Source organism: Neopsephotus bourkii, unplaced genomic scaffold, assembly GCF_033783945.1.
Source record: "Neopsephotus bourkii isolate Nb327-2 ecotype Australia unplaced genomic scaffold, CSIRO-AGI_Nbou_v1 NB_333, whole genome shotgun sequence".
In the NCBI taxonomy this organism is placed as follows: domain Eukaryota; kingdom Metazoa; phylum Chordata; class Aves; order Psittaciformes; family Psittacidae; genus Neopsephotus; species Neopsephotus bourkii.
Genome location: NW_026900839.1, coordinates 1,703,040 through 1,727,834, shown reverse-complemented (window position 1 = coordinate 1,727,834; position 24,795 = coordinate 1,703,040). Strand labels below are relative to the sequence as shown.

The 24,795-nt window shown below is 47.9% G+C and overlaps 1 protein-coding gene across 5 annotated transcripts in view; it reads left to right on the top strand.

Annotated features, from left to right (window-relative positions):
* The window catches only part of CASZ1 (castor zinc finger 1), a 280,280-nt gene that overhangs the window by 68,172 nt on the left and 187,313 nt on the right, over nucleotides 1–24,795 (top strand). For 3 of the 5 annotated variants that reach the window (XM_061347952.1, XM_061347957.1, XM_061347951.1), the window contains exon 1: nucleotides 15,214–15,397. The exons of 1 other annotated variant lie outside the window; for it this stretch is intronic. The gene's annotated coding sequence lies outside the window, so the exon portion shown is untranslated. Of the gene's footprint in view, nucleotides 1–15,213; nucleotides 15,398–15,668; nucleotides 15,802–24,795 lie in introns of those variants that run through there. One more of the 5 variants, XM_061347955.1, reaches the window with a different exon arrangement.

The window sequence follows — 24,795 nt, the reverse complement described above, 5'->3', positions numbered from 1 at the left end:
TTGTCCATTAAGCTTTATGTGTGTGCACACGAGAGTGCTATTGCATGTGGAGGAAAACGTGTGGCAGCATGTGAATGTGGGCAAGTGCCTGTGCATGAGAACATGTGCCATAGGCTTTGTGTGTGTATGTGTGAGAGAGGGCATATGCATGGCTACAGACTTGTGTTTCTGTGGGAGTATCTACGTGTGGGAACATGTGCATGTATGTAATTTTGTGCTTGTGTGGGAGAGAGGAAGGGAAAGCATGGTAAAGTTATTTGAACCTGTTTGAAGGTCGGGTCTCTCCCCAAGGTTATCTGCTTTTTTTCCCTTGAATCTGTAAAGTAATGGTATTCACACTCACTACTTGAGAAGTGTTTCTTTTTATAGCTCTTCCAGATGACAAATAATGCCTGTTTTTGAAGTCCTTTTTAAGTCATTGTTCCCTGGACGCAGATACCATGTTTGGGTGCAGGAGGGGAACAGAGCACAGAGCTATTTCCCCTTTCTGTCTGCAGGGAGCTTTACTGGGACTAGTGAAATTCCAGGCAGGATCATCCAAGGGGCTGCAGACTCACAGCACATGAGCTGATAGGACACCCTCTCCTTCAAGCCCCGTGACACAGTGAGGGAGAAGCAGACACCCACCACGGTCCACTCTAGCTGCACCAGGGAGGCTGGACAATCCCGCTGAAATCAGTGGCAATTTCCTGGAGTAAGCCTCCTGAGTTGGGCCATTGAGAATAAGCCAAATCCAGCCTGGGTGCGTGCACAGGTGCCTGGATCAGAGCCACCCCTTGTTGGGGGCTGGGGTTGATGAAATTTTGCCCATCCTCAAAATATTCCGGGTGCTGTTGCCCCCTGTGGGCAGCAGGGATGTGTGGGCAGAGTTTTCCCTGCTTCCCAGAGCAGTACAGCTAACCTCCTTCCCTGCTTCCCAGCACTTGCACAGTGCTGCAGGCACTGGATGATAATGTTCTCTCACTGTAGTGGCAACCTTTGCTTTCTAAAACGAGCCCATTCTTCTTTGCCTTCCCTTTATCCTGAGTGTCTTTGTTGTTGTAGCAGCAACAGCCATTCCATGCCCAGAAATTGTTCTGCGCTGTGTAAGCACAGGAGTGTAGCAGGAGACAGGGTTTTGTGCTTCTTTGCCCAGGGACAGAGTCATGCCCACTCCCATTGCTCGCTGTTGTAGTGGAGATTCAGTGTGACAGTGATCCCCATCTCTGGAGTCTGGCCACTGGTTCACTGTCCTCCCTGCAGATGGGATAACTGAGCTTCTTCTGCTGGTCACATCCAGAGATGTGCTGGAAACTCAGTGTTGCCAGTGGCTATGATAGCAATATTCTGGAATACGAACTGAATGGGTGTCTCCAGGTTTGGGCCAGAGGGAGCTGCAGATAACCCATAGAGGTGTTCAGCTTCATCTTGGGAAAAGCTCCAGGGAAATGCCTGGTGGGAAAAACAACGAGCACAGTGGAAAAACAGGGAATGGAGAAGGGGCAGGAAGGTTCAAGAAGTAATCCAGAACCGGGCAGGGGGAAAGCTGGGTTGAATGGATAAACGGCCTGTGAGCAGGAAACGATATCTGACTTAATGTCTTAGTCAGACAGAAAAATTAGATGGTGTAAACTGATCCTTCCTGCAAGGGGTGCTGAACTTTTTTGGTGCCTTTAGAAGGCCATGTTTACAGTAAGTGCAGCTCGTGACCAGGCTCTGAAGGCTTTGGGGCAGGGAGGAAGGAGGGATTCATGGCCACGCACACACACACCTGCCTCCATGGCAGCCCCGCACAGTCACTGCTTTTTATTATTATTATAAGGTTGTACTTTGCTTTTTAGCATAGAAATACAAAATATACATGCATATGGCTTATCAAAGATGATAACATTCACAGGTAAGGGAACATAAGTCCACTTTATAGCAATAAATTTTCTTCCCCACCCTTTTGGACTGATTAGCGGCTGCGTCTCACCTGAGCTTTCCAGAGTTTTCCTTTTAATTTTTCACCTGAATTGTTTTCTCCATTTTAGCTGCATTCATAGGGGTGGGTTTCTAAAAGTGCCTACAGGGATTTACAGTCATCATTCCCACTGAGCCCCTGAAATCACAGTCAGGGCTGAGATGCTCTCCTTAAGTGTTGATTACCACAGAGTTTAATAACAAGAGGCAAAGGCTACTTTATTTGCACCAGATTCCCACTGACCTGCAGGAAGTTACCCCAGTTCTGGTTTGCACATTCATAGCACAGTCTTAGGGAGGCTGAGGTTTAAAATCTAGAGCTCTTCAGCTAAAGAGAGGATTTTAAAACCTGGCTGGCTGAAGGGGTGCAAGTCTGCTGGCACAGTTTGATACGCACCATTATAAAACCCAGTTTATCATTACAAGCCATTGAACTGATAAACTGATTCAGTCCATGGAAAAGCACTGTCTCCAATAGCACCAAGCCAAATTTATTGGTGTTAGGGTATGACCAAAGTTAAACCTCTGCTTAATAGGTTACCAGTGGAGTTGCTACAGTAACTATCAGCTCAGTTCCAGAGTCAAATTTGCCTGGTTGAGCCTTGTTGGCATTTAGGTTGGTTCAGACAAGTAGATTCTACTTCACCATTGCAAGTGGTCAGGAGTATGGTCAGGTACCGGGGAGAAGGGAACAGTAAGCTGTAGTCATTCAGCCATTTGAGATACTTTGTACATTTCTTTACCATGCAGGCAATTCCTAAACTTTTCCTACAAATCTTCATGCCATCACCCTACTTTTCCAAGTACGTAAACCAAGTGTGGGAATTCAGATTACTCCATAAGGGTCCCAGAGAGAAACAGTCTAGTAACAGAATATAGGTAAGCAAACCCAAAACTCATCGTTTTCCCCTAAATCCACTGTAGGGAATAGCTGTGTTTGTGAATCATGATCCAGGGCTTTGGAAAGTGAGATACATCCCTGAAAGTAGCTGGTTCAGTCATTGCTCAAAACACTTTGATACCACTTGGGACCTTTCCTGTAGTTCTGGTTAAGCAAGTGCTCAGCTACTCTTATAGCCTGTGGCTGCCATGTGCATTAGAGTCAAGTGAAATATAAAGATATCAGATGCTTCCCACCTTAACTATCCTGTGTGACTTTGGCTGTATGAATGTCCCAGCCATTTTACATCCAAGGACTATATCCTGATTGCTTTGGTGAAGTTTTGTACAAATTCAACTTCAGCACCTTCCCTGATAGATGAATTAGAGCAAGGACTTTGGGACTGGGCCTGAGACCATTCATGAGGTGTTTATAACTGCTCCAGCACGTGGAAGGAGCAAGACAGAGCTGGGGTTACTCAGGACCTTCTCCCAGGACTAAATGCATGACACGGAGATCACCCCAAAGCACGATCCTGGCTGTGCTGAGCGTCCCTTCTGCCTGCGAACAGCTCTGGCAAACACATGCAGCAGTGCAGTGACCTTTGTGTTTCCATAGGTGTCTCAGGTACAGCATGTTCCTGCTGTTGGAACAGGAAGGAGAGCTACCTGGAACCAGACCAAAGCAGAGCCCAGGGAAGTCTGCACACATCCAAGTACCCTCAGACTGAGAGCACTGAGGTGGCTGCTCCCAGTAGGGCATTCCCAGGTGGAGCTAGGACTGGTTATGTACTTGGGTTTTCTACCTGAGCTCACCAATGACCTGTAGCTCCAAATAGCAGAGCCTGGCATCCAGGCCTGTTCCCTGTACCAGCTTGTTTCCTAGTGGGAGACGTGACTTTCACAAGGAAATGGACCTGTTAATGCCTATAGAACCGGATTCCGCTGGCAGAGCTGGGTGGCAGAAATGTGTGGCAAAGTCAGAAGTCTGGGTCTGGGAGCTGAGTGTGGGAGGGTAGGACATGAGCTCTTATGAAGGATCATTTTCTGAAGGTGAGGAGGCTCTGCTGGTGCTGGTATCCTACTAGAGGACAAATGTTCCTTCCCTTTGATCTGTAGCCTGCTTCACCCTGTAGGATTTCCACAAGAGGATTTATCAGTCTGTACGTTTGTTAAGTTGAAGCCGGAAAGGGAAAATGGTCCCTTTAGTCTTTGCTAGTGGAAATTGCTCTGTATGGAAACCCAGAACACAATGAGAAATAAATAAATTGAAACCCAGAGCTGAGAAATAAACAATCCCTGTGGGAATAGTGTGATCACAGGAAAATAAGAACAATAAATTGCCCTTCGCTGAGGTTTCAGGGCTCTTTAAAAACATCAAATAAGTCTCACAGCTCCTTCTCAATGTGGTCATGATCTTTCCCCCATTTTACAGAGGAGGATGCTGAGATACAGTGAGGAAACAGCAGAAGCACCAGTTGCAGTATTTAAGTGTATATGTGCCCTGCACAGTGCACTGCCTTTTAGAGACACCTGAGCTAGCTTGATATCAGAAGAGTGCAGCTCTATTAGCACAGTGATCTGTCTGGTATAATTTTCCCCTGCTCGCTGTACTTACTCAGCAGTAGCTTGGGTATCTTCACCCAGCATTGTACTGCGCAGCGTCGTCATCCCTTGTAATCTGATTCATATATTCCTCGAACCAGTGTGATTTTCTGGCTGACCTCTGTCACATCATGGGCTCAAGAATTGCCCCAGCCTACGTTCTTTAGCCTGGAAAGCATGTAGCAAAAAGCAGTCCTGCCCTGGTCTTAGCAATGAATCCAGGTGGGATTTGGCCATCTTTCCCATCTCTTCCTTTTTAGGTTCTAGGTTCATTTTTGCAGAGAAAACATTCTGGATTCATTCTCTAATGTAGCTTCTGACTGATGCTTTTTGGCTTTACCATGCTTCTTAAAAGTAAACATGGTCTTAATGAGAGTTAAGAATATGAGAAGAACCTTCTGGAGAAGTGTGTGGCCATTCCTGAGACCAGAGGAAGGGGGTGGTTCCTCGTGTTCCTTGGGACTGGCCTCTGGGGGTCACTGTGACTGCAGAGAAATGGGTTGGGTAGGGCAATAACCAGGCAGGAAGGAAAGCAAAACTTAAAGGTGACGTTTCCAACAGGCAGTTCTGGTCTGGTCTGGACTGACACTGATTCTTTGTGTGCACCAAGGTCACTGTTCTCAACCAGGTTACAAACTGAGTCTTTCTGAAGCGCAGACTTTGACTGTTGAGGCAAGCAGGTCTCCCCCATGGTTGCAGAAGAAGGCTCTGAGCTCCTTAGAGGGCAGTGGTTTATAAGCAAAATAGCCATAAATACATCAGGCAATGGATTAGTAACTTGTGTGTGTGGGTGTAGTACATGTGCATACATATACATACAGACATGCATACACACGCAGTTCTCTCTCTGCCAAGCTTATGCTAAGTGGTATCATTGAAATAAACTGCCAGCAGAGTTAGGATCTTTGGGTGAAAGTGTATATGTTTGAAAATATAGCAATAACAAGATTTCCTTTGAACAGACCACTGTGTAAAGATAGAATTCCATTGCAGAGGCTCACCAAAGAATGGCTTGAATCAAACTGTGTGCTAAATCTGGTGAGACGAGTCTACAGAAGAGAATTTGATGGTGAACTTGTGGTAATTGCATTGCAACTGGAGGTTGCTTTCACACTTAAGAAACATGAAGTATATTAATTATCATTAACTGCTGTAAAGCTTTGTTCACTATGAGTTGGTTTCCATTGCTCTGGGAAGGGGGGGAAGAGGTAAATTTGGAGACACAGGGGGATAAACTGTATGACTAAGAATCTGCAGTTTAGGCTCCCAGGTTACTTGGGAGCAGTGGCTTCCATTTTTGAACACAGGTTACAGAGAAATGTTGGTCTCATTATAAAATCTCATGATTTCAAAGGAGAAGAAGATCGTGTGTGTGCTAGGGAAGAGTAGCATGCAAAGATGTGATGCAGAGATACAACATTTAAAAAGAGTAGTGAACATCTGTGGGCTTGATCCAAACGCCTCCTGAAGCTGATTAGACTCCTTCCCTAGACTTCAATGGGATCGGGCCCTTGATACTTCATAAACACAGATAGATATTTAAAATTACTTCAGCAAGTTAAGATGCTGGGGAGATTGTCAACTTCCAGCAGTGGTGGTTAGATAGAGTAACACCATCCTCCTAAGAGATGCTACATCAAGATGATCAGGGAATTCTGTGCATAAAATAAATCCTCGGGCTTCAAGATAAGAACACGCTGCAGTTCCTTGCCATATGCTTCAGACTAAAATTTCTTGCTAGCCCAGCTCGGATTCTCTTCCTTCTCCTTCCTGATACACTCCAGCTGAGCTCAGCTATTCCAGAGCTGGTTCTAAGCATATTAAGGAAAACTCATGTCAGTGCCCACTGCAGTTTACTGTCAGTAATGTGAGCTACACAGGCACCCCCTTGTGCTGCTGTTACTCTCTGCTGGCTTGGGGGTCTTGGCCAGTGCTTGGCCCGCCACTGTGCAGTAAAGAGCAGAAGAGGGACCCCAGTCTGCTCCCTGGGGGGGAACTGCTGCGAAAGCTCAGCCTCAACCCAACTGTGCTCAACCACAGAGCTCGGCTGTGCGGGAGATTTAATGTTGACTCCAGCAGGGAGCAGAGAAGTCTCCCAGGCAAGAGAAAAGTCGTAGTTTAACCCAAAGTGAAGAGGATCTTCTCATTGCATTCAGATAGCTGATTTTGACCAATTTCTGCAGTGCCTAGTGCAATGTGTCCCTGTTTTACATGGGTGAGGGAGAATGAGGCGAGGGCGGGGGTGCAGGAAGGGAAAGAGAAAGCAGTTAATTTGACTGAATAAAGATAAAAGAATGCAAGCACCACCGAGTTTGCTGTTTATCTGGACATTGTGTAATGTTGCGGAATCAGATGTGGCACTCTGGCTTTTGTACTGAAATGCCTAGGGAGAAATAGAATCTCAGAATCATATAATACAGCAATAATGAGAGGGGGCTTGGGGGCTTTCCTGAGCCCTTCTCTCCACAAGGCACCCACTTTGAAAGCAAATTCATGGCACTTTGGGTTTCCTAAATAAGAGGAATTTTCTTTTGATCTCAGGAGTGGATTTCTGTTTTCACCCCATTGTAGGGCAAAAAAGGGCAGGGGAATGCCAGGATGCTCGAACAGCCTGTCCCTACGTATGGATGGTGATTTGGGAGAGGTGAGAGCCCAGCCAGAATTCATCCAAAGCTATTTGGCTGGGATGGAGGACTCTAGTTCAGAAACAAAGGAGAGAAAGGAAAGCTGCAGAGGTTGTAAGGAAGAGCGAAGCCCTGGGATTGCAGAAGGTCTGTGGGGTCCCGCCAGGTCTGGATTGATTAGTATTCAGTATTTATAATATCTCCATAATGGTAAAACAAAAGAAAACAAGCCCAGAGAATGCATTTTTAATCATCAATCATTGCTCTTTGTTTGTCATGAATGAGCGGCGAGGGGAAATAGTCTCCCATAATCACCTCCCTTCACATCTCCTGCCACACAGGCCTTCCTGGGTGTGCTAAGAGGGAAATAAATAAACAAGCAGCACATCTCAAAATAAATCCCAGAGACAGGGGTGCTACGTGGGTTATCAGACCCGCACACAGGGGTCTTGTTGGAGATACAGAGTGTGGGAAGGACATGTGAAAAGCAGGAGACAAAGACAAAGGCAAAACCTAGGGCACTGAATGCAATATAAAAGGATTTGAGTTACAGGGGGGCAGCAGGTGAAGGAGGAAGAAGCTTTTTGGAGACTGATCAGTGGTGACATAATCAGAATAGGGACTTCTCATGGGACATAGGACATGGGGATGGAAAGATTGAAAAGCCACCAAATGCAAAAGGATTTCAACCTTTTCAGTATCGGAGCATCACCTCATTTTAGGATTTCCACATGGAAGAAAAATCTTTTTTTTTCAAGGATAGCATTCATGCTGGAGGAAATATTGAAAAGCCCAGAGTTTCTATTAAGAGCCCCAAACCCCTATCTTATCAGGAACAGCACTATGCTGAACTTCTCCAATGGGATCCTTGCTTTGATCTTGCAGCAGTTCTCACAAGGCCTTTATTGTAGTCCCAAATGCCTCTTGGGAGGAAGGGAAACATTATAATTCTCTCTTAATAAGTGAGATAACAGGCTGCTGGGAGGGTAAGGCCCAAATTTCCTAAAGCAGGGCTGGTGCCTCCACACCCACTCTCTGTGTTCAGCTCAGTGTTCTCAGAGCCACCGGAGCCTGGAGCCATCAGGACAGTCTGTAAGGAACAGCCATGCTCCATCTGAACCCTATTGAAAAATAATAAAAAGGTAATGACTTTGTCATTACTGGACATGGCTTTGTCTGTTGGCGAGGGGGGAGGAAGGGGAGGGTTGCTGCATTCAGGCTATAAATAATGTTTCCCATTATCCTGTGCAGTTCTTGTGCATTCCTTACACAGTCCTTGGTTTGCCTCCGTCTCCCCTGGTCAGCCTATGGAGCCCCCAGTGCCATACAACAGGTTGGCACATGCTGCAGGAGATAGAAGGCCAAGTGAGGCCATGTTCCCCAGTGCCAGTATGACCACAAAGACACTGATGGAGGCAGAGATAATGAAGTGACCTCCTCTTGCCCAGGACAAGGGTGTGGGGTGACAAATGGGAGCAAGTGTCAGGCAGGAACACATACTGGAAGGGATCAAGCTTCAAAATGTCCATAGATAAATGTGCCTTGATAAAAGCTCTCTGTGGTGCCTGAGAGATGGAGCGTGGAAGGGTTATCATCTCAGAGTTAACTCAGCTTTACACACTTAAACCCAAGCAGCTCAGCTGCTTAGGAGCAGCTCCTTAAGCAGTTGAAAACTTGCTTACAAAGCCTGACTTTGAAGAAGTTTAAACCATTTATTAAAAGACCAAACTGAATTGCAGTATGTCTGTCTTTAACCAAAATCAGGGCACTCACCAATGGTTGGGCTGTTTAGTTAAAGACGCTCAAAATTGCCCATCTCAGCATAGTAGAAGAAGTTTACTGGTGAAATGAGGATGGGAGGGACCTGAAGAACTATTGTGACTTGGGAGCCATCTGGAAAATAGCAGCGTTTAAACTAAAGGTATGTTTTGAAGTCAATGGCCCGAAATGTAGATGCCTACAAGGATATTTTTAAGACTGCATTTATATAACTAGCTTGATATAATTAAGAACTGATTTAAGCTCAAACAAAATAACTCCCTCTTGCACCCAAATTGGAGTCTCCACACTAAGAATTGCATCTGTTGAACTAAATTAGTCAGAAAATCAGGGCAGCTTTAAGCTGTAAACAGACCTAGAGCTGTGGAGGATATTCCAGTTCTGTGTCCGGCTCTGCCACTGATTCACTGTGTCCCTAGGCAAGACTCTTAAGTTTTCCATCTGTAAAGTGTAATAAAGCCTGTGTAGGTGCCAGGTGATGTAGAGCTTAATTAATTAGTAAATTAATATAATGAACTCTAACTTGGAGGTCTGTATCAGCACAAATGAATTGTTAATATAAATTTTTATTATTTATTGCTATTTAGTTGATTATTTTCTAACAGGGGCAGGCAATTACAAACTCACAACTTCACACCTGAATTCCAGGTTTGTTATTGTTCCTGCTTATTTATTTTTGTTTTCTTCTGCATTCATTCACTGCCTTTTGTAGCCTCTCTTAGGACTAAGCCCCAAAGCAGTGGGTATTGTACCTAGACACAAAGAATAGTGAACTCACTGGGAAACTCTGGGACAAAACTGGGGTTAAATGCCACATAGTTCTTGCTAAATGCCAAGTCTTTTGCTTGAAGCTTTATCCAGATTTAAGGCAGATAAAAAAAGATAAGGACAGACTCTGAGCAGAGCACATGCTTGTCTATCCTCATTTATATTATTTTACATTAAATATTAGGCAGAAGCTCTTCCCTGTGAGGGTGCTGAGGCGCTGGCACAGGGTGCCCAGAGAAGCTGTGGCTGCCCCATCCCTGGCAGTGTTCAAGGCCAGGTTGGACACAGGGGCTTGGAACAAGCTGCTCGAGTGGAAGGGGTCCCTCCCCGTGGCAGGGGGTTGGAACTGGATGAGCTTTAAGGTCCCTTCACCCCAACCCATGATTTGATTCTATGATTCTATAATGGTTCCATGATTTATACCAGCCAAAAATCAGTATCAGGCTGCACACCTATAATTTGCCTCATGCAGTTTCATATTTTTATTGTACACTTACGCACTGATACTCATTATGTATATTTCTAAACACAAGTTTGAAGTGTCAAAACACAGGGCCTGATCCTTTTCAATACAGAGCAGTCTTGCCACGCTGCTGTCAGTGTGAGGCAATGCTCGAACTGGGATACAACAGGGATCCAGTCAACCTCCTCCTTCTCAAGTGTGCACAGGCAAAGAAAGAGTTGCCTGTGAGAAAATGGCACTTGACAAACAATGACCACATGATGTTCTGTGATTACTTGTGCCACTCTTGTGATAAAAAATGAAAGCAGATAATATTATACCTGCAACCGAAAAAATGCCTCCTCCTCCTCCTTTGCAATTACTTTGTATTTTCCATTACGAAACTAAGTAAATCCATGGGATTTTTCTAGTGCATCTCCGAGTGCTTTCTTCATTCTTCCAGTGAGTTGTGAAGGAGGATGAGAGGTCCTGGATAGCACCTCGCTCTGGGTTTGGTTTGGAAAATGTTCCTTGTGATGCCTGATGGCCACTGGGTAGTCCATATGGAATAGCTTGACTTTCAGCCCAGATTGGTAGACTGGTCAGCCTAGACCTCAGCCTGCTTCTCACTTACCAGAGATTAAGTGCCTCTTTGAGGAATGAATGTGGCATGTAGGCCTATGTGAAGAGTGTCATCTGGTCTGGTGGTTGGGAACAGGACATCTAGGCCTGATTCTCTATTGCCACATGCCTTCAAGCAACAGGGAACACCTTTTGCAGTTCTTCATCTTCCTCTCTAACAGCCAGCATTAGCCATGTCACAGCAGGTTGAGCTGAGGACAGAGGCAGAGCCCTCAGCATGTATTACTCTGCTTCGTCATTTCAATCCAGGCCCTTCTTGTGTTGTTTTAGCATAATTTTTCTTGCATGAGTAATGTTTTAAGGGTACATAATGTTTTCTCAGGCTGCACTTGCACACTTGAGCCAGATGGAGCGTGCTCTGGGGTACCTGCTGAATGGCAATATAAAGCACATCCATGTCTAGTCTACAGCAAAAGCATAGCTGTACCAGCAGCTGTACTGCCATCAGTCTAAATATTGTGTTTGCTTGTATTCTGTGTGACTTGTACCACCTCATCATGCTTATATGTCACTACTGTCCAGAGCTCAGAAGGGATGTGACAGACACATCTCCGTGTCCTTGCACCCCATAGGTAATGGCAGCATGTCTACACAGGCTGCAACCACACCACCACGGTGTGGAAATAAGAAGACCCTGGGCAAAATGGGGAACCATTCACAAAGTGAGAGAAGATTGTGGATTCAACCAAGAGTTGTGGACAGCAGACATAGAGGATGACCTAAGAATGAGTTTGGAGGTTGTTATTGCTAATTGCTGAGTGATAAATAGCATGAAGGGTGTCCTGCAATTTCAGTCCATGGAAATTTATTTGAAATATGTAGCTCAGTACAACCAATATCTTATGGGCAGTAAGCCTGCAGTGAGCAGGATGTCCTCTTCCCAAGGGCAGCAGCTAATGGTACAGCTCCATGCTATGCTGGCTGAAAAAAGACTGGGAATAGATGAAACCTGTTTGGAGGTGGAGGAGCACGTGGAATCTGAGCTGCCAATGGTCTTGTGCAACTGGACTGTTTGTTTGTCAAATGTTCAGGCAAGCAGGAAATAGCAAAGATGGGAACCATATCTGTGTAAGGTCTTAAGTAAGTGCTGGGTTTAGTAAATGCTGGTAAAGAAAACCACAGGGGGAAAGGGAACGACAGTGATGTCCAAGGCACCTTTTGGATTTTTTTCCACTGTTGTGTTGTATACATAAAAAGGAGCAAAACCAAGAGACATTTTGGTTAGAGGTCTTTGGTTAAAAGGTCTTTAATCCCAATGAGAGATGTGGTCTGGTTCAGCTCAGATCCTGAGCAGTGGGCAAGGAACCCCTAATGGGAAGAACACTGGGTCCATACTGAAGTGTCCCACTCCCAGGTACATCTCAGCTTCTGTTAGAGAAGGTTTATTGTTGGATTTTCCAGTGGTGTTAAAACATGCCATAGGTTTGTTGAGAAGGGAACCTGTATTTTAGAGGAAATCTGAATGAAACTGGGTATAACCAGAAAAAGGCTCTTGAGACTGCTCCACCAATGGCCATATTGCTCCTCTCTTACAGTCTTTCTGTGCTTGAGACCCACTTTTATGACAGATGCAGATGCCAGCACTTATGGTTTGGGGGCAGTATTGACACAAGAACACAAAGGACTTGTGAGGGTGGTGCCTTATTACAACACTAAATTAGCTGGAGAGAGATTACTGCACCACTTAAAAGGAACTCCTGCAATGGTTAAATCTATAGAACATTTTCATCCACGGTTCAACACGGAAGTAAAATTGCTTTGGGTTGATGACAGGAAGATGCTGCATAAATAGTTAAGTATGCATCATTTGCAATTTGCTAAATTATTTTCTTTCTATCTGGAACGGGCTGTGTAAGGTATCATTACCTCATGTTGTATCTGACTGGGGAGCCAGGCACTCTGGGGCCTGGACTGGGAGCTCCTATGGCAAACCTCAGGTGCGCTGAATGAATGGGGCTTCGCATAAAGACTCTCCAGAAAGCAGGGACTATGAAGTCAAAAGACCACGTTAAGCATGCAGAGTGGGGCTCTAAAACACAGGCACAGAGAGCTTTTGGGCAAGATGTGGTTTGGAAGGAGGCTGGAAGCTGTTGTTAGTTTGTAGGGTGTCTGAGCCTCATGCCACATGCAGGGGAGCACTGTGATGACCAGCATGGCCTCAAACCCACTTGACTGTCCCCAAGTTCTCCTCCTAACTAGGACAGCTCCACAGCACTCCAGAATGAGCCAACTTCCAAGCAGAAGGAAGACCATTGAGTCTGTGTTCAGCACCCCAGATGAGAGAAATGCAAAAAAGTGAACCAGAGAAAATAATAAGTAGTAAATGCAATTAAAAGTAACGATGCAGATTTAATTAAAGGGCCCTATTCTCCCAACCCTTCATTCTTCAGGGATGCCTCATAAGCAAGAATTCATAGCTTGGGACCTGCTCTTTTATACATTTGTACCAGAAGTCGGGACATTTACTTTTGGAAACACATGGGCTTTAACCTGGCACAGTCTCTCCAGCATACAAATGCAAGAAGTTTGGTCTTTTTATTTTCAGCGATTTATAAATACTTGCCACAGTTGTTATAACAGTCTCACACAGTCTTATTTACTTTAATTATCCCATTTTCACCCCCATTTTCCTGCTTTCTTGCTGTGAGCAGGTAAAAATAAATAACTAGAGAATGACAAATACCAAGCAATATTCAAATAAACAAAAGCCCAGATTCTACAGATACAGACACTTGAAACACTCGGAGTATTTCTGAAGAAATACATCTCTCCACTGTAAATTCAGCCTGGTTAGGAAAAGCCTGGTCTTTACAGCCACCTAAATATTTAACTCAATAGATGTACATTGCTAAACTTGCCTGCTCAAAATCCACCAGTCAGGCTCCCCCCCCCCTTACCCAAGCTGCCAAATCGCAGGATTTTCTCCAAAGCGATTAAAAATCCATTTCTTTGGAAGTTTCTTCTTTGTCCTCTGGCTTGAGAGGCTTTGGGGAGCACTAGGCCACATTTCCAAGCTTCCTTGTGTAAACCCAAGTGCTCCAAACATGTCATTCCAGGAGCTGGGGATCAAAGGAGAACACCAAATATTGGAAGACTCACAATAAAAGCTCAAGAGCTGGCAGCGGTCCTGCAAACACTCATGTATGTGAGTCACTTTTACTCACATGAGTAGTCACATCGAAATCAGAGGAATTAGTCTATTATTATTAATTATTGTTATTATTTATGTGTGTGGCAATAGCACGTAGGAGCTGTGATCATGGAGCAGGGCTCCATTATGCAAGGCACTGACAAATCCAGAGCAAAACCCTAGTTTCTGCCCCAAAGACCTTACGGTGTGAGCATCGGACAAGAGGCAACAGGTGGAGACAGACACGGACAGGGAAGCGCAGGGAAGAGCGAGGCATTCCTGCAAGGAGTTCTGTGTGGGTGTGCTGACGCAGAGCTCCTGCTCCCAGCCACTGAAGGTATTCAGGAGTTTACAGGTTTGCAGAGCTCAGGCCTAGGGCCCAAATCCTGCAAGCCCTGGGATGCAGGCAGGGGTTCACCTGCATCCAGTCCCACAGGATTAAGTTACACAAGGATCAGGCAGGCTGGTACCTCTGACCCCAGTGTTCTCGGTCCCCGAGGGATGAGGGAAAGGGTCTCTGTGGGTGGTTTTGCAGAACCAGCACCACAGGATGCACACAGGTACCTATAACATCCACTGACTGTCACGGGAAGATGAAAGCTGAGCAATGAAAGCTAGAGCTGGGGAAAGTTTCTTAACGTAGAAGAGTGATGCCTGCCTGCCGGAAATTCAGGTGCATGCAGAGGGGCATGGAAATCGAGGGCAACCCTCAGCGCTGATCCTACACAGGCATCCTTCAAACCAGCCTGGTCCATGAGGCTGCCTGTAGCTTGTGTGTCTGTTCCTTGACATTTGCTCTAGGATCGAGACCTGCAAAAGTCACTGCCGTGCGTAAATACTAGCAAAGCGAGTACTGCAGGCAGCCAAACCAAGAAACAGTGCAGTTGTAGATGCAGCGAGACAGTGCTTAGTCTAAACGGGAGTGAAATCCAGACTAAGAACATAAGTAAAAGTACCAAAGTTTAGAAGTTGGTACAATAGCAACTGAACGTTATGTCTAGGAAACCAGCTGGAGAATAAAGAAACACTCGCAGCCTGGTTACTCGTGATCCCCGTGGAGTTTGGTGTCAGGGAGCTGAGGTGAGCAGAGGTCACCGGCCTGCAAAATAGACCATTTTATAACACTTCCAGTGCCTCGCTGGGCAGAGGCACCGCCTGGCGCAGGGACAGGGCAGGAGGCAGGAAAGTGCCCGCTGGGGCTGGGAAATGGGGACACTTCCTCGCCTTTTCCCCTTGCCAGGGGAGGGCGATCCGGTCCGGGTTTTGCAGTCGCCTCTCCCTTGCCTGCCTGCCCTGCCTGCCTGGAGACCGAGTCCGCTCCGTGCCCGCTCCCTCCCCGCCGCTCCCCCCTTTCCCCTCCGCGGGCGGGCCGGGGCAGGCGGCGGCGTGCTCCAGGCCGGGTTTTGCGCGCGGCCCGCCCTCCTGTTAGAAATAGGAAAATTCAATAATCAAAGCAAAGGGGAGCGCGAGGAGGAAAAATCCGGGATCAGGGCAAGTTTGATGGCGCATGCGCGCTGCCGCCTGCATCCCAAACACACACACATTTCCCTTGACTTGGAAAGTCACCCAAAGCAGCCCCAAGTGCAGGTAAGCCCGTCCGCTCCCGCCCGGCCCCGGCCCCGCACCGGCAGCCCCGGCTCGGTGGCACCGGGGACCGCGGCGCTGCGCGGGCGGGCGGCGCTGCCCGGCAGGTGGGCACCGCGCTCCGCTCCCGGCTCCCGGGGGCAGCGCCCAGCCTCCGGGGGCACCGGCCGGCAAGCGGGAGCCGGCGGCGCCCGGACCGGCTCCGCGGGAGGCGGGCGGCGGCGGCGGCCCGGGAAGGGGGGGGTTGCCGCGGTGGCGGCGGTGGCGGCGGGGGGCCGGCGGGGCAGCGCCGTGCGCGCTCGGCGGCGGAGTCGCGGCCGCGGAGGAGCCCGTCAATTTGCAGGACTTTGGCAGGAGCCCGGGCAGGGGCCGGGGGAACACGTGTTCCCGCTCCGCGCCCGGCGCAGGTAACCGCAGCCGCGCCGCACTGCCCGCGGGTCCCGGCCGGCCGGGCGCAGGCACCGGGGCAGGGGAGCGGGGAGGGGGGAGCACACACGGCGGCAAAGTTGGGCGAGCGGCGGTGGGAGCGCCGGGCGGGCAGGGCCGGGTGCCGGCGGGGCGAGCCGGGACGGAGAACTTTCTGCAAAGTGGCCGGGCCGGGGCCGGCAGCGCTTGGCCCGCTGCGGGACGGCCGCAGCCCCCCGGCAGGGACGGGGCGGGCAGGGGCCGCTGCGGCTGGGAGCGCGGCTCGGGGCAGCCGGTGCCCGGCCCCCCGGGCGAAGCAGCAGGTTATTTTTACCCGGTGGCATTTGCAGAATGCGCAGCTGATTTGCCATCCGGAGCCAGGAAGTTTCCCCCCTCCGCCTCCTTCCCCTTCTCGCCCCCTTTTTCCCCCCTTTTCCCCCGTACGCGGCGGGGCTGCGGCGGGCGGGGGGCGGCCGCCCTGGGCCGGGGCGGCGGCGGGCGGGGGGTGCGGGCCGGGGCTCCCCGGGGAGCCGCTGTCCGCGTTGGAGGCTCTGGGGACGGGGAACAGGTGTCCGAGCCGTCACTCACAGCCGGGCCGGCGGGGGGGCCGGCGGGGAGCGGCCCCGGGCCGGACCACGAGCGCCGGTCCGGCGGAGCGGGCGCTGCCGGGGGCTCGGCCGGGGCAGCGAGCGAGCGAGCTGTCAAAGAGGCTCGGGCGGGCGTTGGGGCCGGCGCTGCCGCTCGCCCCGCGGCCGGGCAACTTCTCGGGCAAACTTTGCGGGGTTTGGGTCGCGGCTGGAGGCGGCTCCGAACCGCGGCGGCTTGGAGCGATCGGCCCGAACGCTCCGGCCCCTTCGGGCTGCGAAGGGGAAACTTTTCCGGAGCGGCACGGCCACGGTGTGCGTGCCCCCTCCTGCCCGCTCCGGCGGCTCCCTGCAAGAGGAGCTGTCCCTCCCCAAACTTCACTGATGAATTTATTTCCTCTATTGATTTGCTGACTCTTAGCGTGGAATAATTTCTTGCGGAGGTTTTGGACTTCTCCTTTCCACAAGTCCTGCCTGCTTCCCACCAACCCTTTATCTGTGTGTCGCTGCCACCTTGTTAGCTGCCCTAAAGGTGCTTTGGCAGAGTTTATGGGGGAATATTGTTGAACTTCAGTAATCAAGTTTCCAGATCTTATGCCTCCTGTTTAATTTATTAGACTAGTTATTTATTCTGTTGATGATAATCTGTTGCTGGTTTCTATGGAGATGTTAAACTGATCTCTTTCAGAAATCAAACTCCATATGCACTAAAACGTTTAAAGGAGCAGCGTCCCCTTTTGTTTTCAGACTTTGTACCTTTTCAGTGCTTTTATTGGGCTTCTGTATATTTTATATATTAAAGCCTGAAGTTGAAGCTTTGTGCAAGACAGAGCTTATTATGGCTAACAGAAAGTCAGGGCTTTGATCCTTTTTTTTTTTGCATCATCATTTAAAACAGATCATTTTTCCCCCCTCATCACACAAGATAGCAGAACCCTTTCAAGATCAAAGAGTCCAGCTAAAAACTATTGTTAAAAAAAAAATGGAAAAAGAGGCAGTTAAATTAGGGGGATGTTTCCTTAATCTGCTTATTTTGTTCTAAAGGTTTTCTCTTTTTTGAGCAATGAAAACAACAACAACAACAAGAGAAACTTGTGGCAACTCCATTGTTATTTTTATACCTCCCAAGTTCTTTTTAATGTTAAAATAAGTTCAAAGTCAAATATCTCTAAAGATAAAGTGCTTGTTAGGGTGTTTTTATTACTTGGCTTCTAAATGTGGAAGGTCAGAATCCAGAAAGCCACCGCATTAGAGAAGGTTTTAATAGTCTTTGTCTCATCTTAATGAGAGAGCAATCTAAAAAACATTTTCCCCGCAACATTTATAAATGATTTCAAAGAAGTCTTCGTGCATCCAACTCAGTTTTCATTATTCCTTAACTTATCCATGGCACGATTGCATGGGGTTCAGGGTAATAGCACTTTCTAACAAGTCATTGAGGGGAGAGAAGGAATTATTATTGGGGGTTTATGCTTCAAGCTGGCAAACTCCAGCTCAGCTGCTGTGGGCAGGAGGCTGGCTCTCGGGGCACACCAGTGGTGGGGTTTTGCTCATCCTCTGGAGAGAAGTTAAAGGGTTTGCAAAGAAAATACTCCCAGCACGATGCGCGTTGAACACGGTTCAGCTCCCTTCTTGCACTTTCTCTTAGTGTACCTGCAAAATGTTGCCACCCCCTAAAACAGAGACGTTTTTCCTCTCGCTGTGCTGCTGTACTAAGCTTAACAATAAAAGGATGTCTATAGGATATAGTGCACATAACCCTTATATATGTTGGGGTGTGTGTGTGTAAATACATTTCTAGTTCACATAGATGCCCATATATACACCTACACGTAGATGGGGAACACCTTGGTGGTTATAATCTGTCCATACTGGACTTTATCTTTTTTCCTTGTTTAATTTTTCTTCTCTTTTTTTCACCTTTTTTTTTTTTTTAATTCACAGCAAGATGAAACATTTAAAATATTTTAATTTTTGGTAAATATTCAGTTTATTTGTTTGATCTAAACGCCAACCAGAATTGACTCTGACAAGTAAAAAGAGGATGGGGGGGGGGGTGAAAAGGAAACACTATGGCTTTAAACTCAGGAGTTTGCATATTCTCCTTGTATCTTTCCCCTTTGCTAATTATTGTGTTGTTTTCAGAGCAAATATGTCATATCCATGGCGACCAGGCAGGTTTATTGTCTTTCAGAAGCAATAGCTCACATAAGTAATTAATGACTTCTTTTTTTTTCCTCTGGCTTAGGTTAAACAGATCATTCAAGGAAAGTCATATCTCTCTCTCCCTCTCCCTCCTCTCCTTTTTTTTTTTTTAGCCTAGTGACATAAGAACATGAGTTAGAACAAGAAAATACTTTAACCAAGAAGTCAACAGCTTATTTTTTCTTCATTTCTTTTTAAAAGCGCCAAGTGTCAGCTTTCCCCACACATGACATTGTCATTCTGGCAGTTTCAGAGCGAAGCCTTGGTACAGGGAAAAGCCCCTGCAAGCTGGAGTTCAGTTGGTGTGTGCAGCTGGGCAAAGTGTGTGCGAGTGGCTCGGGGGTCTCTGGGTGTTGTTCCTGCTGAAGGGTTTTGCTGTGTACTGGGGAAGAGCTTTTCCCTCTCTATCCCCCCCCTCCTATCTGTATTAAAATCAGTGTTAAAATAAAGGTGTGTTTTTGTATCTTGCAGATTGCAATTCAAACAGTTTCCAGGAAAGAATTAGTAATTCATTTTTATATACAGCATATATACACACACGCTTGAGCTCCACCCAAAACAATCAAGCTAGCTGGAAAAAAAACCACCCTGATTTCCTTTTTCTTTTCAAGCCCAAGTAAACTTGCCCAGTAACTTTCAGAAGCTTCTTGAAAATAGCCCCCCATTTTTGCAAGGACTTTGCTGCAGGTATGAACCTCGTCCTTTCCCTTTCCAACTCTGGTTCTCCCTATTAAAGCTGAATTTGCTATCTGTCCAAGCCAGGGGCTGGTTATCCACTGTGATTTACTGAGGTGGTGATTTTCTCCCCCCCCAGCACCTTCACCCCTGTTTTGGTTTTGCTAATTTCATTTTCAGAAGGATTTATACACAGTCCAGCTATATAAATTCCTTGGGAGATAAAAGCGCCGCACACTTCCATAAACAAAAGCTTTTACTTGCATCCTGTCTTCCTTTTTCTTCCCCTTTCAAGTGAAAAGGAAAAGAAACCCCTAAAACCAAAACCCCAAGCCGTCTGATTGAAGCAGGTATCAGAAATGTATGCTGGTAATGATTCTGTATTCCACAGTGCTGCTACTTTAACTTTTAAAATCTGTTTCCTTTCTGGTTTGTAACATTAATCAAAGAGCCGCTTCCTTCCAATTTTTCCACAGACTGGGGCTAATTAGAACCACTCGAATCATATTTTGTAAATTCCATGTGGATGTTACTTTAGGTTTCAAGATCGGGAATGCTCCAGGTTCGCTCCGGCTAAGGCTCGCTCAGGGTTATTTTTATTAACGTTCCTCTCTCCCAACCCAATTCACGGTTTCTCTCCATTGATCCCAAATACATTTGTGGGTTCATATGTGTGTGTGGGGGGGGTGTTGGAAATAGACATTGCAAGTTAGGAGGAAGAAAAGCCGAGAGGGAAGGAGGTTTTGCAGCGTAGTTTCCAAAGAGCAACAGAGAACCCCCTAAGTAACGTGAAGCTGAGGATTCAACAGACTTGATAATTGAGCCCTTAACCTCCTGATGTCTGTATCAGAAAAACAGAGCCTAGCAGAGGGAGACAAAGAATAAAAGCAAATACTGGCTAGGAGGGTGCTGGGGAGATGACTGAAATATTGAAGTATAGGTCAGGCTATGTATCAATCTGTCGATCAGGTCTCCTTAGGTTCGGTTTTTCCCTCTGGCGAAGCGTAGAGCTGGTTTAAAGGTGGCTTTGGGAGAACCTGACGTTTCGAATGCAGCCGAGAGCCTGGCGTTCCCGTGGCGTGAGCAGATGCAACTTGGAGCCACTTCTCCTGGAATCGGGGTTTATGTTTCCCTGTTTCCTGTTCTTGTGGAAGGACTGACCAGTGGTTTTGTGTTCTGATCTCTCTGGGAAGTTAAATAGCTGGGAGTTGGGAGTTTGCAGGTTGTGATTATTAGGCTGTGCTGAAGGCATTTGAATCGAACCACTTTGAACACCCGGCACGGCGACTGCTTCCATGCCCTGCTATGGTATTTCTCTCCTACATATGTGTGTGTATACCCAAGCAGGGCATCCAAGGATTAGGGGGCAGTGGGGCTGGCAAGAGGGATCTGAAAGTTAACTTGCTTTTGGTACCGAAGGCTGCAGCTTCAAAGCAAAGCGAGAGCACATCGTAAATTTAGCTAAAATTAATCAAGCGTTTAAGAGCTCCACATTAACGAGGTTTTCCAGGCAAGCAGCTTGCTTCTCCTCTTCTGCTTCCTTCTCATTCAAAGTCCGAGAGGGTTGGGGTAGAGAGAGAGAGAAGGGAGAGGGGGGAGAATATGAGTAAGAAGAGGAAAAAGGGGTTTGGAATTTGAGTGGGAATGATACAAACAACAACAAAAAAGGCAGGATTTGTGGAATCTAAATCCTCGTGTGTCCTTGATCCATATTGTCAGGGGTTTTTTTTTGGTCGGATTTGTCCTGTGTGCCTTTGACGGAAAAGGCACGTAGAGAGAGAGAGAGAGAGCGCGACAGAGGGGGAGAGAGAGACGTGTCACTGCTTTGGAGCTCATTATCATTCTTAATAAGTCTTAAGGAATAAAGAGGAGCATTGAGTGTAAATGCTGGGTAATCCTAACACTCCTCAAGGTGAGAGGAGTCTCGAGGACACAGAGAAAGAGAGCGAGGAGGAGGGGGCTGCTGCGGGGCAGGAGAGGAGCTGTGCATGGAAGTGATGTCTCAGGGAGCAGACGTGGGTTAGTGGGGCTGGTGGCTCTGGGGCGCTTCTGTGTTGTTCCACAGGCCTGTGCCAGGGAAAGTTGTCTCCAAGTTTGCAGCCCAGCAATGGTGAGCCCCACTTCAGGGCTGAACTGTTGGCCTCTAATGGTGATGTTCTCTGCCGGATGGATGCTGCTTTAAGGAGCAAGTGTGCTGTCCTCCCTTTTTCACTCTGTGCTCGAGGGCCCCGCAGTGCCCAGTGGGTGCTGGGCCGGGTGCTTTGCTGTGCCTCCAGTTCAGTGCCTTCTTCCCCAGCTCGGGGTGGGCCCTCGCTTGCTTCTCACCCTGTGCACCCTGTTCTTGGCTCCTCTCGTTTCGGCTTTGGTGGGTGTCACAACTGCTCTTTGCCTGGGTTTCCTAAAGCAGCTGGCTTCCCTGGAAGGGCAGGATGCACCCGGGCTCGGACACTAGGTGGCTTAAAGCACAGGCTCGGCTCTGCGAGGCAGCTGCCAGGGACGTTCATTCACTCTTTCTGGTGGGCTCCTTTATTCAAACTTCAGGCTGACAGCAAAACATGGAGATGTCTTTGAATCCGTCGTGGATTCTGATGCCGCTCGACCTCTCAGCAGTGCGTTCGCAGCAGAGCTGGGGGATTTGAGCCTGTGCAGCACCAAGCAGGAGGACACCGGTGAAGTGAATTCAGGGGCAGGGCTGCTGGCTCTCATGACAAGGAGTCAGGAACCTGCCTGCGTTGCTGGGTCCTTCCCTCTCCAGGCAGATTTCACCATACCCATTCTAAAGGGTGTGCGTGTTCCTTTTGGAAACGAACATTTCAGGGTTGGCAGAGCCCTTCTCTCTGTGTGCTGGTGTGTAATGGAAGGGGCTGAGCCTTCGGTGATGCCCGCTGGCCCTTCTTTATCATCTCTTGTCTCAAGTCCAGTTGCAGGCAGAAGAGACTGCTCTAACTGGGAGTTTGCCTCATGCATCCAAAGCCTAAAGAGGAGGTTGGAACAGGACTTAAATAGGGTTTTTTTCCTCTTGCAGTCCCTGTTCTCTCTCTATCTACTTCTGGCTGAAGTAGGAGCTTTACCTTTTATTTTTAAATGACTCCAAGTACCTCGGAGCAGGTGGGAAGGAGCTGTGGATGCTGGGGTTTGATCAGTTGGCAGGAGAAGGCAAACACAGCGAGGTGGAAATCTTGCTAAATTGCTGATTTTTCTTGGTCCAGGTGCTTGGCTTCAAGGTTAAATGTTACATTGGTAATATTATTAGGTATTAAGTTATTAGTAATGGAACTGTGGGGCTTGTCTGTACTTGGCAGAGAACCACTAAGAGACTGGATGAGGGCTGAGTTCATCCTGGTTTCTCTGGTAGTGCCCTTCCAGCATGTCTCAACCCCGAGCTGAGGGAGCAGCAGCAAACACGAGTGCAGGGTTTGTGCATCGTTTGCCTTGGGAACTCGTTTCTGAGGTGGCTGTGGAGTTGTAGCAAGGAGGAGCAGCCCCTTGTACTGTGGGATGTACTCACTCCGTGTGGTGTCAGCTAATACCTTTCATGCGTGATTGAGCTGCTCTAGAACAGGACCTGGAGGTACAAGAGTCCGTATCCCCAAGCAGGCTCCGGAGCCATCTGTGGAGCCTTGTCTGCAGTAAGTGCTGTAGGAAAGGGGTCCATGGCTGTCAGTTCTTTGGGGCCTTTGGCTCCTTGCCTGCCATGGCATTTTGGGGTAGTTTTCTCTCTAGGAGGTATCTTGTATTTGTTCTGCCACTAGCAGTGCTGTTCTGAAACAAAATAAGTTGTTTCCAAATTGTGGGCTTGTCATTCCAATGACAATACAAGTCGCCTCAGAGTTGGTCTCTGAGGCTGGTCCTGATCCTTCTGCAGGTGATGTCAGTGGCACGGCTGGTCCTGGTGCTGGGAGGGAGCACAGCATCGCATGTACCAGGCTTGGGAAGGAAGGAGAAAGATGAACTCTACAGATTTTTCAGGGGGGTTTAGTTTTAGATAGCAGTCTTTGATAGGGCAGCGTGAAATGGAAAGCTTGGAAAGAGAATTCTTATATCCCTTTGATGGGGAAGGACTATTGGGAACTGTGAAAGGGCTCTTCTTCCAGTTACGTACTGAAACACAGCGTGTAACGTCACTAGGAGAGGCGTGCAGCAGGCCTTGTGGAACAAGTGTTGGGAGTGTGGCCCTGGCACAAGTGTGTCCGGTGGCTTGGGAGAAAAGTTGACAGGCCAGTGTTTCCTGAAAGCATGGAATAATCTGGTTCTGGTCCTGCCATTGGCTCGAGGGTAGAGATGACAGTTGACTCTTGGTTGTAAGCCAGATCTTTCCTTTCCTGGTTTTGCTCCTGCTTTCGATCGCAAAGGGGTCAGGGCTTTTTATTCCTAAGCAGTTTGACTCCCATAGTGGCTGGGTAGAGCCTTCTAAGTAACAAATCCTGAACGTAGCTGGCACAATCCAAACTGAGATATTCGAGGTCTGTCCCTTTGCCCCACTCAGCCCGTGCCCATGGCACTGAGAGCTGCACACAATCCCACTTGTCTGCATGTTGCATGATGAAGCTGGCAAACAGCTCCGAGGCTGGCAAACAGCTCCCAGCCTGGCTGCTTCCCATGGTGGCTGTGTCTGCAGAACATCCTCTCTGTAGGGCTGCTGGGGACCAGCCCCTCCCTCTGCCAGTGCCTCAGGCTGGCCCAGCTTTATACCAGGGGAGCGGTGTCCTTTCACACTGGTGAGCCAGCAAAATCTCTCCCAGGGGTTATTGTAACCTCTCGGCAGCGATTTGCAAACAGGCACGGGGAGATAAAGTCTTGGTGCCGAGCTAAGGGCCAGCAGGGCAGATATGAAACGCGGCAGGTTTATGAAAGGGAAGGTGTATGAAATGCAGCCTGCATCTCCCATTTCACTGCACTATGCCAAAACACACAGTTTCTTATTTCAGTCACTGTGATCTTTCAAGGAGGTTAATTTCCATGACGAACTCCGGGCCACGTGCTTGGAGGATTTATCTAATTAGACTGACACTTTTCTCTTTTAAAAAAGAAAATTAAGCTGCACCTTGGAGGACTTAAGTATTTTAACCTGTGGGAGCGGCAGCAGGCGGTGTGATCCCTGCTCACCCAGCAGCCAGGGAGGAGATCTCCCCTTCTCCACTCTCCTCTTCAAGACTTCAACCAAAGGGTCCCAGTTTACTTCATCTTTTTACATGGGGGCTGGATGCTAAAGAGTGTTTTATGCTGCCTGAGTCCCTAAAGCCTCAGCTGGCTCTTTAACTCATGTAAAGTATTGATGTTTTGGGCTGTTATGTATTCAGGATGGAGTGGAAGGGGAAAGGGGAGACCTGTTAATGGTCCTTAGCAATGTCCTAGAAACACTGCATCCTCCCAGGGCAGGGAATGGAGTGCTTGCACTGTGTAATGACCGAGGCAGGTCTCTCTCCCTCTCATCATGCTTGAACACCTCATGCTCATGAATGTGTGTGTCGTTGAGGCTGGTGTGGTGTCCTTGTCTTGTCTGTGGGCACACAGCAAAGTAAGTCCCAGGAG